The sequence below is a fragment of the Diplotaxodon limnothrissa genome, linkage group LG22 (genome assembly GCF_057381915.1).
Source record: "Diplotaxodon limnothrissa isolate DT_005_m linkage group LG22, D_limnothrissa_male_GT1.1, whole genome shotgun sequence".
Taxonomy (NCBI): Eukaryota; Metazoa; Chordata; class Actinopteri; order Cichliformes; family Cichlidae; genus Diplotaxodon; species Diplotaxodon limnothrissa.
In genome coordinates, this window is record NC_140616.1 from 17,133,635 (window position 1) to 17,147,044 (window position 13,410).

The 13,410-nt window shown below is 40.4% G+C and overlaps 1 protein-coding gene across 3 annotated transcripts in view; it reads right to left on the reverse strand.

Moving 5' to 3' along the window:
* Positions 1-13,410, reverse strand: part of atxn1a (ataxin 1a) — a 100,083-nt gene that overhangs the window by 25,396 nt on the left and 61,277 nt on the right. For all 3 annotated transcript variants that reach the window (XM_085347029.1, XM_085347031.1, XM_085347030.1), the window contains one exon: positions 4,528-4,643. The gene's annotated coding sequence lies outside the window, so the exon portion shown is untranslated. The remainder of the gene's footprint in view (positions 1-4,527; positions 4,644-13,410) is intronic.

The window sequence follows — 13,410 nt, forward strand, 5'->3', positions numbered from 1 at the left end:
CACCCTAAATAAGATTTTCCAATTGGATGGGAAGAAAGTTATGCTCTATAATTCTTTTATTATCTCCTACAATGTAACATATGTAGAGTGTGACTGACAGAGTTTTTCTTATTAAACCGATTTCCTTCCTTCCATCCCATTTTTTCATACAAAAAGTCAATTTGCGATGCCCATGTTTATCTGATGATTTGTTCATATAAGTGGGAGAAATGCGAAAAAGAAAAGAAAAAGAAAAAAAAAAATCAGACTCCGCTGACATGAGTAAGAGCTTTCAAAATCTGATGTCAGGCTGAGAACTATGCTGACAGGTGCATGTGCGCGAGTCTGAGGTGCTGCAGAGATCACAGCACTAAACAGAATGGCTGAGCAGACAAATATTAATACATAATGTGGCTGGAGTTGTTTGTCAGTGCACATACACTTTATTTTTTTCCCTCCTTGACAGAAAAAAAAAAAAGAATTCACTCAGATTTTAGGATGGTCGCTGCATGTGTCGACATCTAGGACAGAGAACAATACTGCTGTGTTCGCTGAAGGTGAACTGCCCGCTGTAATGGACACAGACAGGCAGACTGGCACTAATTGGCATGAATGGGCATGGCAGCAGGCCTTTTGTGGATGAAGGAGAGGTGAGCGGCTGCTCAGCATGTGTCCTTGTCTATGAATAATGCGTTCCACCTTTTCAAAGGCACACGGACAAAAATGTCAGAGCGGCAGCGCCACTGCTTGAGCACGAATTCATCAAAGTCCTCTGCTCTACACAAACACACATCCAACACTCCTGAGACTCAACAGGACACACGTGCAGCGCACACCAGAGCCAGTACAGTACTCAGCAATCATCCAAACAAACAAATTCCACAGGCAGACTCTCACAAACACAAAGGCTCCACGCTCCACAGGTGTCTGCATGCTGCCCAGCAGCATCCCTGCTTGTGAGGCTAAAATTTGTGTTATGAAAAGAATAGAGTTTAACGTAGCATACAAATCCATACATCCCTCCATTCATGTTACCCTGCACACTATGGAAAATAGCTGTGCTCTGTCCTCTCGGTCTCCCAGAAGGGAATAAGGTTTTCTGTGCTGGTAACAAAGGGATAATATTTTATTTTCCAAATCTGTGATCAACTGAAAATACTGCAACAGAAAATAAAGCTGCATTTTAAATGTTATATGTGCGTAGACAAATAAAGATGGAAACTTTCTCACTAAGACAGAAAGCATGCAGTTAGTGGGTAACTGTATTTCTACATTTTCCAAAGAAAAGACCTCACAGGACTGATTGATTTCATCACTGGACACACATAACAAAGAAGTGGAAGTCTTTACATGTGTAAACTCTAAAGGCTGCTTCAATTTCTGCCTATTTGTTGATAAGGAACTACGGCATTTCAAGATTTCTTAAATGCGACTGTGTGTTTAGGCAACACTTTCCACCAGCATCTTCAAAACACCACTACACTGAAGTTGTTCTGACGGGCTGTAGTGACCTTAAGCACCATGCCAACGTACTTTATGTGGTTTTTCTGGCCTTCAATTTGTTCCCCAGCTATATATGCAACGTCTTGGCTGATAATACGAGCCAAAGAATTACTTTGACTTTCTAGCTTACACTAGAAATACCATAACTGAAGTTTATGTTAGTGCTTCAATCTCATTTTTCCAACTTCGCCTGACCTGACAAAGCAATTTATATTTAGAGATTGTGGTAAAGAAAAAAGCTTCAAGTATGCACAAACAGTGAGTTGGATTTGGTTCACTCCAACATTCCCACTGCTTCAGACTTTGAAGCTAGAATGACAAAAAGGAAACAGACAGACTGACCACACAGGCTTGTCACTGCTCGCTTCACTTTCCCAACTAATCTGTCACTTTCTTTTAACATCATTATTCTCGGTTTGTTTTTATTCACACACACAAACACACACAAACTGAAAGACCAGCAAATTGTGTGCAGTTAGCAAAACAAGCTTATTTCTGTGCAATATGCTTCCGTATGCATGCAGCTGTCTCGTGTTTTAGAAAGACACACACCCTTGTTTTACTATCTTTATTGGGACTCCCCCTAACCCCAGTCTCACACGCACACTCAAACACTCACAAATTGCCTTCAGGATGGTCGTACGTGTCCTCCTGAGACACAACACCCTCTGACCATGACCCCATTTCAACACCAAACCCAATCTCTGCCTGGAACACCAGAGGGTTTGACTGCAGTTATGTAAGCCTTTGCAGTGGTAGAGAAACAGAGGGAAGGACAGAGAGAAGAGGGTAAAAAAAAAAAGAAAAAAGAAAAAAAAAAGAGGGCAGGAGAGATGGACACCGGGACCAGGAGTGGGGGAGCGGGATTAAAGTACAAGTAAATGATGGCGAAGCAGAAAGAAGATAAGAGAGACGGTGAACGAGACAGTGATGTCACCTTGTACTTGCGCTGCAGTGAGACGGACAAAGAGAGCGAGTAACAGAGGTAGAGAGAAAGGGATGTTGAGAGATCTATTAGCTGATAGAAGCCATGCAGACAGCCTCCCACTCCTTAGGCAATTGATTCGAAGGATATTGTGCTGAATGCTGTCTGCGTGTGTGCGCAACTGAGTGACAGTGAAACTAGCTTTGAGCCTCGGGGCATAAAGTACTAGTACTAGAAAGCTACTGGCGTGTTTCTACAACTGAAATGTAAACCATCACATTTTAGGGTAAATTCTTAATGTTTCGTGAATGTAACGATTTGGATTTAGCACATAGTGATTATGGTTAAAATCTCCTTTGAGTAAGTTTTGGTGAATGCGACGTCCTTTTAAGTGGCAAAAACAAGTTTGCATGTCTGTGTGTGTTTCAAGAGGACAACATAATGGAATGCCTCGATTCGAGACTTGCCAAGAGCCCTTTTCCCATACGCCAGGGAGCCAAGACTTCCCCAACCAGCCAAGAATAGCACCGACACTCTCTCTCTCTGTCTCTCTGCTTTACTCTCTCTCACCCACACTCACGAGCACTCACACATTTTTACTGTTTGGATTTGACAAGAAGGGTGATAGTGTGAAGGAGGAAATAACAGCCGTGTGCACTTCAACACCGTTACAGAAAAAGAAGAAGAAGAGGGACATTTTCTAAATTCATATTTGTACTCTTCAACAAGCAGTGCAGTGAGACGTTTTTTAGGACACAATATGTTTTGATCAATATGACGCTAATAAATCTTCATTTATTTGAGTTTCAATTAACTCAAGGAAGGAGGGGGGGGGGGGGGGGGGTTAGGGAGGCAGGAAGACAGAGACATACAAAAGCATAGAGAGGCAGTGAAACTGCCGTGCTGGCTGCTCCCTGTGGGGTAAATGGGTTTGTTGTTCTCTCTGTGGATGTGTACTTACAGTATATGTGATTTTTTTTTCTTTCTTATTTTTTTGAGGCAGCAGTAAACTGGTGGATAGAGATGTGGACCACAGTGCATTCCCTTACTGCCACTGCATCACAACAACAGGCAGGAACATGTTTTCTACTCCAAAAAAAGAAAAAGAAAAAGCAATGACATACTGTATAAGAACCAGCCTTACTGACAGTACAGCTCACTTTTTTTGTCTTCAAACCAGTGTTTAAGCATCTCTACTAGATGTGATTACCAAAGCTGGGCTTAAAAGGAGTTAAAATATTCTACTTTAAAACTTGTTTCTCTCCTTGTGACTCACTGGGAAAACAGCTTATAGTGAGCTGAGAGGCTATCCATCAAACAGAAGACCCGAGTTCAAATCCTTGACCTCACTGAAATGTCTGTGAGTGAGATAATCGGCAGCAGCTCCAAAGGTGCTATTCTGTAGCTGACCCTGCCATCTTACTTCCCTGCGGTAAAGGTAGGAAGCGAAACAGAATTTCCCCTTTGGGGATCGATATTACCACAAAAAGACAGCACTTTCGCAGTGAGTAATTCAGAGAAAATCAAAGCAGTTGTAGTCTGTGCTTTTCAAGAAATGTGAAGAACAGCAGCTCTATTTGTAGAGAAATATTAGATAGCAGATACTGAAAGAAAAACATTAGAAATACATATGCAATGCAAACAAAGCTGTAAACCAAACAATTCCTTCTCAAGCCGTACATTTACCTCACATATGAAAGGTGGTTTTTGGTGTGTTGTTTTTTACATGTAGAAGTCGCTGATTTGAACCTTGCTAAACACGCATCTGTGCAGCAGTTGGAATGTCAGGTTTATTGCAAAACTGGACTCTTAGTCAAAGAGAAAACACTGATCTGGAAAAGTCCTTGATGCCAGAACTAATAACATCAAATTAACCATGGCAGACTATCAGCTTTTAGGTTGAAATAACAATGTGATAGCAGTTTGTCAGTTGTGATTCAGCAGTAATGAGCCAACTACTGTGTCCTAGGTTGTCAAGCACAACCTGAGTTCTAGCAACTTAAAAACACGATACGCAGCGGGTCGCCGTGCACAGACGAAACTAGATTACATAGCAAAGAACAGAAGATGCTTTTTAAAAAATAATTTTCACCATGGTATCAATGCAAAGACAATTTTACCTCATTCAACACAACCCCTCCAGAGCCCCCAGGTGTGTCAGCAGGTGGTACAGCCCATGGAGAGGGTTCCAGACTATCCCAGAATGCAGTGTGTTGACTCAGGGACACAGCACTCCCTGGTGAATGAAAACAACAAACAAAGTTACTCAAAATTTATAGGGAAATATAGGGGGAAAGCGCATATGTTTATATAAATTCACATATATTCATATACGCTGTGTCAGCAATAGCAAGAATGGATCTGGACACACAGCTGAGGACAGACTGCATTGTTCCGTCAATAAAAATAATCACTGCTCTTCTTTGATTCAAGAAGAAAAACCGTGGTTCTGATTATTTTGCTACAAACAAGTAAATAAAAGTCCTACAATAAGACAAAAACCCCCACTTCTGTCATGATTATGTGGATGTTGATGAATTATGTGTGAATAGGTGGATTTTATGCTGCGATTGTTGCTGTGCATGAACATAAGTTAAAAATGATTTGTGATATTTGTTAGAGAAAAGGTGGGGGACATCTAGCACTTCCATATCTATGAGAAGCTTCAAGTGCTTCGCTGTTTTAAAAACTGCAGGTCATCATTATACACAGTGCATGTCATACTCGGGGAAGAAACTCCAGAGTATCTTTAAAGACATCAAATGTGCAACAAGCTGACTCGAGCAGACGCCCACGCACCAACATAAGAGACAGACTAGCTGATTGTCGACAGTGTGTACACACTCTGTGGGACTAATTAGGCAGGTTGTGCTGGAGTGACGGCTATGTTATGGGGATACAAGACACATGTTCCCTGCTGTTAGTCAGCGGCAGTATGTGTGTGTCTATGAATGTTTATGGGGTATATGTGGGATGCCAAACATCCTACTGACCTAGTTCTTATATGTCTGACAACAAGAAAAGAGGTGGGGAGGTGTGGGAGGGAAGTTTGTATGCAGCTGTCTTAGCTGTGGGAAAGTGTTTCATTGCAGCTCATAAGAAACCGAGATGGGATTACAGCATTTGGCTGGTTTTGTGATAGTAAAATATGTCATTCCATTCACACTTTTTAAGTTATGCATGATCACTCTGTGGGACGGAGAGAGGAAGAGAGAAAATAAATATCTGGTTAAAACTGATAGTGTGCAACAGAATCAGGCTTAAACATTTACACATGCGTTAAAGTGTCTGCACAAAGAAAGCAAGAGGGGTTCTGTGTATTACAGAGACTTGTAATGGGTTTATGTAAGGAGGAGAAAGAGGAAAAAATAGATGAGCACTGAGGCCATGGATTAGCAAACACTAATTGGCAAAGGAATTGATCACATGGTATAAAAAATACAAGGGAGAAAAGGGGGATGCAGGGAAGAAGCATTACACACAGAGAAAGAAAACCCAGCACCAGAGAGCCAAAAAATATGTTGAGAGACCAAAGAAAAAGTAGAGTACAGACAATCCAGAGGTGATGAAAAATAAAGACAGATGGAGAGAAAAGAGGGGACAGAGAGGTAAAGCAAGCAGGGAGGAAGAGGGAGACAACAGAGAGGCAGAGGAGAGAAACAGATGGTGGCAGAGAAGAGGCAGATAGAAACTCAATGGGATGACAACACTGGCATAGCCAGTGAGGCACAGCAGGGAGTATGAAAAGCTGAAAAATGTCAGCAGAAAGGGAGGAGGATGATAAGAAGTGAGGGCAAAGCAGGACAGACAGCGAGGGTTTTCATCTAACGCTGCACCAACTTTCAGGGAAAACAAAACAGACCTTCTCATCTTATCAACACAATTTATCAGCTTATAAGCTTCTCTTATTAAAAAACAAAAAACAAACCAACTAACTAACAATGCTTTATTTGCTCATTTCTCATATCTGTAAATTAGAATTATTGCGATAAAATAGACTTGTTACAATTCAAAAAAGCTAATCATATAACTGATATCTAAATCACCCTTCACATGATGCTCTAATTACTTCAGACTGTGCCTGTAATCTGAATCAGCTGTCTATTTAATCCTTCAACTACCTGGGGTCTCTTAAACAGAGACACCTGCTCCTTTCTCCTCACACACAAGCTGAGATAAATCTCTGTTCTAGATTGTGAAGGGTAAAAAAACAAAAGTAACATGATTTCTACAGCTTCATGAGCAGAACCAATACTGTCAGACCTTATTTATTAGTCATTATAAAATAAAGTACTTAATAATGTCTTTTTAATATCCACACACAGAAAATATAAGAAATCTACGGTGTAAGAGTTTTACCTCATTAACCTCCTAATCACGCTTATTGTAAGTGATTGTAAGAGTTGTTGCACTTGAATTGCTTTGCTCAATACGGCTTTTAAGGTGGAAGTACCGCAACAGCAGTCCATCTCCCTTAACAGTGCTTAATACATGTGGTCTAATCTTTTGACTGAATATTTTCTCTATTTCAAAGCAACATCTTGTTCATGGTAGTTTGATACTTTTGAATCCGCACATCTTCAGAATAATAACAAATACACCAGAAATGTCTGTCAGCTGAAAATTATTCAGCAAGTCCAGGTAGTAGATTCGTTCAAAGGCTTTAAGAAACGAAAAAAAAGAGCTTAATGGATATCTGAACTCTGAGTTCATTAATCAACAGTTTGTCTTGTTCTGACTTTGGTCTTTTACCAATAATGGGAGTAGAGCCTGTGCATCTTAATAGCTTTGTTAAAGTTGTTGTCCATGACTTAATCACGCGTGCAAAGTAATGAATTTAATAAGTCTGAATATGAGCAATAAGGAATAGGAGATCTCTCTGGCTGTTTGGGTTGGTACCATTTTACTATGAAACAGGAAATCTCTGTCTGTGAGTTTGTTTCTTTGACTGCCAACTCTTCCTAGACCGTAATGAGTTGAGCAGCCAAGCTTGGCACATAGGTACATCTTAGGCTCCTAGAGGCTCTTATCTACAGGGTGGGCCATTTATATGGATACACCGTAATAACATGGGAATGGTTGGTGATACTAAAGTCCTGTTTGTGGCACATTAGTATATGTGAGGGGGCAAACTCCTCCAGATGGGTGGTGACCATTTAGAAGCCATCTTGGATACAACTTTTGTTTTTCCAATAGGAAGAGGACCATGTGACACATCAAATTTATTGGTAATGTCACAAGAAAAACAATGGTGTGCTTGGTTTCAACGTAACTTTATTATTTCATGGGTTATTTACAAGTTTCTCTTTGTTCACAGCCATTGACATGTCAAAGAGGTTAACACGTGAGGAGCGGATCGAAATTGTGTTGATATCTGGTGAACGCAGTAACCGGGTCATTGCAGCAGATTTCAATGCAAGACACCCTACGAGTCCACCCATCTCCCATGCTACAGTCAGCAAACTGCTTGCTAAGTTTCGTGAAACTGGTTCAGTGTTGGATTTGCCAAAATGTGGACGCAAGAAAACTGTCACTAATGAAGAAACATCAGTGGCTGTCCTAGCTTCATTCAGCAAGAGCCCACAGCGTAGCACTCGCCGCATGTCACTGGAGAGTAGCATTAGTCGAACATCCCTTCGGCGGATATTAGCTACTCACAAATGGCACCCTTACAAACTCCAGGATGACCCAGATCGGTGCACAGAATTTGCAGAATGGGCAAAACAAAAATTGGAACAGGACCCTCAGTTCACGCAGAAGATTTTGTTCAGTGATGAGGCAAACTTTTATGTGAATGGTGAAGTTAACAAACAAAACCACCGCTATTGGTCTGACACTAACCCAACAAAACAAAAGTGATGGTTTGGTGTGGTATATGGGGTACAACGATAGTGGGTCCATTCTTCATCAATGGAAACTTCAAGGCCACTGGATATTTGAAATTGCTACATGATGATGTGTTTCCCTCTTTATGCACTGAAGCTGGCACGTTCCCTGAGTTTTTCCAGCAAGATGGTGCACCACCACATTATGGGTGCCAGGTCCGAGCATTCCTAGATGAACAGTTTCCTGGAAAGTGGATTGGTCGTCGTGGGCCAGTTGAATGGCCCCCAAGGTCTCCCGATCTGACCCCCTTAGACTTTTATCTTTGGGGTCATCTGAAGGCAATTGTCTATGGTGTGAAGATACGAGATGTGCAGCACCTGAAACTACGGATACTGGATGCCTGTGCTGGCATTTCTCCTGCGGTGTTGCTATCAGTGTGTGAAGAGTGGGAGAAGAGGGTTGCATTGACAATCCAACACAATGGGCAGCACACTGAACACATTTTATAAGTGGTCAAAAATTTGTAAATAACTCATGAAAGAATAAAGTTACGTTGAAACCAAGCACACCATTGTTTTTCTTGTGACATTACCAATAAGTTTGATGTGTCACATGACCCTCTTCCTATTGGAAAAACAAAAGTTGTATCCAAGATGGCCGACTTCTAAATGGCCACCATGGTCACCACCCATCTGGAGGAGTTTGCCCCCTCACATATGCTAATGTGCCACAAACAGGACTTTAATATCACCAACCATTCCCATGTTATTACGGTGTATCCATATAAATGGCCCACCCTGTATATCAGACGTTATGATGTCATCATGTTGCCCAGCAACCATCCAAAAACAGGCTAAAATGACCTGTTTGGGGGATTTTTGGACTTATAAGACTTTATAAAAGCAACTTTTTTTATTTCATGACTGTAACCTCTAATTAATATCCAAGAAAATTATTAGCAACAACCTGAAATGACCTTTTATTTTTGCCTTTAATTTCATGACAATAACATCTCATTTATATCCACAAAGGCTCAGTTGCACATAATATATTATATCATCATCATGTTGCCTAGCAACCACTTGCTAAAATGATCCTTTTTTTCCATTTATGCAGCTACAACACCTTATACAAGCATAGTACCGTTTCAATTTCACTGCTCAAACAGGCTAACAATACAGGTGGGATGGGCATGAACTAGTAATAGCAATAAAAATGAATGTTTGGGATGAATCCAGAAGACTAAATAACTCACAAGCTCATTAAAATAAATAACAAAACTTTAATTTAACTTTAAATACACAAAATCTATCAGTAAAATACTGTAAATATAGTGTGACACAACTTTATCAGTCCTAATCTTGGTTTTGTTGTTCCATTTCATTTTTCATAAAGAGAAGAAAATCACTTGAAATTTTAAATGAAATTGTGATAAATACGATATAATTATTTCTTACCCCACCCCTACCGAAGCTTTTTCCATACTCCACATTGTACGCTGTCTATTTTACACATATAAACACTGTATTAATCCATCACATCCATAAATTAGGGAGGCTAAATTAGTCAGGAGTGGTTCAGTTTAAACCACATTAAATAAATAGCTGATCTAATTCTAAACCGCAGTGGAGTAGCCAGCTCCTGTGTGTATTTATGAGAGGTTGTTTTATTGTGTGTACTGAAAATGAATGTGCCTTAAGGTTTTCCATTATATTGTACCAGAATTATACAGCATTACATTTATTTGTCAAAAGTGACTTGCATTATGTGCATTCAACCTCCAAACCAACAAAGACCACATTCAGTGCTACTGTGCAAACGCTCATATGATCAAAATGCCTCCAGTATTCATCTATTTGCTGCTAATCTACCTCAGTCTCAACAACAGACCCTGTACAACAGCAGTCGGTGAAAGACGTTTTATGTATGCTGATTCACTTGTCTGACACTGTCATCAAGACAAACTTGTGATCATACAGTACAAAAGTTTGGTATATTGCCCAGAGCCTTTTCCCAGAGCAGCTACTTTAAGTGTTGGAGCCAGTAAACAAATGACCAAACACCAAAGCTGCAGTCTTTTGTGTGACTTTGCTGCTGTTCTGTGCCCTCACTTTGGGTAAGCGGGTTCACAATGATGCATGTAACAGTGCGTGGCTCTCTCTTTCAAAGGCGATGATATTCAACACGCCTAACAAATGTTCTCTGTGTGAATGTTTCGCTGTACTTGACTGCATGCTGGCGTGATTACGGCATGAATGCTTTTGTCCACTCAACCATCACTTCATCTGTTTAAGTGCTTGCATTTTTCGCCAAGTGTATCAAATAAAACATCCACCCACTTCTACCATGACTGCAGCCAAATCCTATGCCTACTGCACAAGTTTGGTCGAACATGTATGGTGCATTTTTTCCCTTTCCTTTCTTTTTTTGCTGTAGACTGTAGAAACCACAAATGCTGGGTTCAAGAGCCGAGCTCAACCAGACCTTAATTTAACAATGTTTTGCAGAATTGTGCAGAATGTTAGTAAATAGTAGATAAATTCAAGGTTAAAAAGCCTTCAAAGTCTAGATTTTTGCACTTTATCTTCCTGTAAATACTGAGGGATAAGTAAGACCATTTCAAAGCCTCAAGAATCCAGTTTCTCTTTTCACTTACTTACCAATTACCTTTGCTGTAGTACAGCACACAATTCGTCATTATAAGTATGGCAGACGATCACAATCACAAGAACACATAGACGGAATACTTCAGGAGCTGACGTAGTGTCTGACAGCTGTTTGGTTGCTTGAGGCAGAAGAATGCAGTGTGTGTGTGTGTGTGTGTGTGTGTGTGTGTGTGTGTGTGTAGACTGAGTGACTGACCATCATTGTAATTTAAGGGAAATGCCTTCCTCAACCACAATCCTATTTCCCTAGACTCCAACAATCTTGTCATACCACAAGTGAAGAATCAGCCCTCTGCACGTTTAAGGTGCTGAGAACAGGAATGTTATCATAGGCGCACATGTGTTTGGAAAGAGCCGTGTCCTTCAGTAATCATCACTATCCTTTACTTAATGTTTGCCGTGTTACTGGAAGTGTGTACGTGGCAGCTGTGTTAGAATCTGTGCCAAAAACAAATCATTCCTGTTACAGGCCTGGACTATTTTTAGCATACAACCTTAAAATGTGTTTTTGAAAAGTAGGAAGATGAACAAATAACAATCACATGCACATGCGCACATGAAAAAATAAGAACAATCTCAGAGGAATGTCTAGTTCACCCAATAGCATTTCCTTCTTAGTCGTTTCAAAGCCTAAAGTAACAACAATGCCATTATAAGGCTGAGAGTATAGAACAGTTTAACTGATGGAGGTCATAGTTTTCAAACACACTGGTAAATGAGAATTGATCTCATGTAGGATATTTTTTGTGTGTGATTGTATTAAAAGAACAAAGAATCAATATGTAATTGAGTGCTAAGCTACATTATGGATAAGAGTTGGAACACCAATACTGCTGCTGTGATCACAGGCCTAATTAACCTGACACAAATCCGTGCAAAACTCTGGAACCACCTCTCATTTCTTTATATGCATGTAAGGCCAAAACAGAGTTTGTACAATTACAACAAACTTGTAAGCCAATATTTGGTATGACCACCTTTATTCTTCAACACCTGAGCCTAAACTCTCTTGAACATGTTTCCTTGTAATTTCTTTCAGTAGTCGTCAGTATTTCACGAGGATTCTTGAAGGAGTTCTTCTTTGAAAGTTGGCTGCCTTTTGTTCAGTCCTCTGTCACTCAATAAGACTTGTTTCGCTGCTGTTTGTACTACACTTCTTGTGTATTTTGGCATACCTCACTCTTTTGTTGACATTCAACCTTCCAACCATTTCTGATGAGACCAGACAGAGTTACTGTGTCTGCTCTTTGCTGGATTTTTTTTCTATTTCTTGCTTGTAAAGCCACTTAACTCGTTGCTTTGAAAAAGGTTCGGTACAAGGACTGGACTGTAAACCAGAAAGCCTGGAGAACTATTGCTCAAGAACACTTGACCATATGAAAGCCTGGCTCCGTAGAACCAAAATATAAAGAAAAGACAGGTGACTCACGACCTTTGCGCAGCACTATATGTTAGTGTCACTGTCCAGTTAAAACTGCTTACCACCACATTTAGTGGTCAGTAATTACGCTGATAGATTAAGTACTATACAGTTCAGGAAAGTTCTGAAATATGTTAGCTAACACATTAAAACCCAATTAAATGCTCTGAAACGTGGGAACACGACAGCTGATGTTCAGTGTTCCGTGACAGTAAAATATCATATAAATAAACAAAATAGTGACTCGATCAATCAAAAGCCTTCACTGTAATTTAATAAGAGGAGCATTCCACACTTGCAAAAAAAGGCAAAATAGAACATCTTTTTAACAAGTTGGAAAATGTTGCTTCACGTTACTTAATCAGTCACAATCAGCTGGGGAAGGAACGAGGTTGCAATCATCATTTTGTACCACTAGCTGTCAATAAAATCTAGGAAAGCAACTAACTTAATATTTCCCCACTGATTAAGACCCTAATGCCAGATCAGTTGAGTGAAGGTTGACAGCCCTTCTACTTTTTGTTTTTACTTATCCCACACAAATTCACAGGCAGGGTATTGTCCTGCCTTAGCATTACTTTGTAAAACTACACTTGTGTGTTTGTCTCACACACACACACACACACACACACACAGAGCCGTGGGATTGTCTTACCCCATTGTCTTTATTTAGGGCAAATGAATGCCTGTCCTTTCTCGCTCTGTGTGTGTGTGTGTGTGTGTGTGTGTGTGTGTGTGTGTGTGTGTAAGCTTCTGCGTTAAGAGGGCATGCTGAGAGAATAGGAAGCGTGCTTTCTTTGCCAACCCTCTCCTTGGCAGTAAAACAAGGACACACACACACACGCACGGACACGCACACACACACACACACACACAGCGTTGAGCATTTTTAATTGGCCCCTGATTTGCCAGTAAGTGTTCTTGCCACTTTCTTCACCTCACTGTGCTGGCCCCCTGCCTCAGAGCCTGGCAGAGGCACAACTGGACTTAGAAGATCTGTGCATGTGTCAGTGTAAGTATACATACATGTGTCATCCTCAAGAATAACACATGTCTTAAATTGGTTTCTTGGTCACGACAATGAGTTCAGT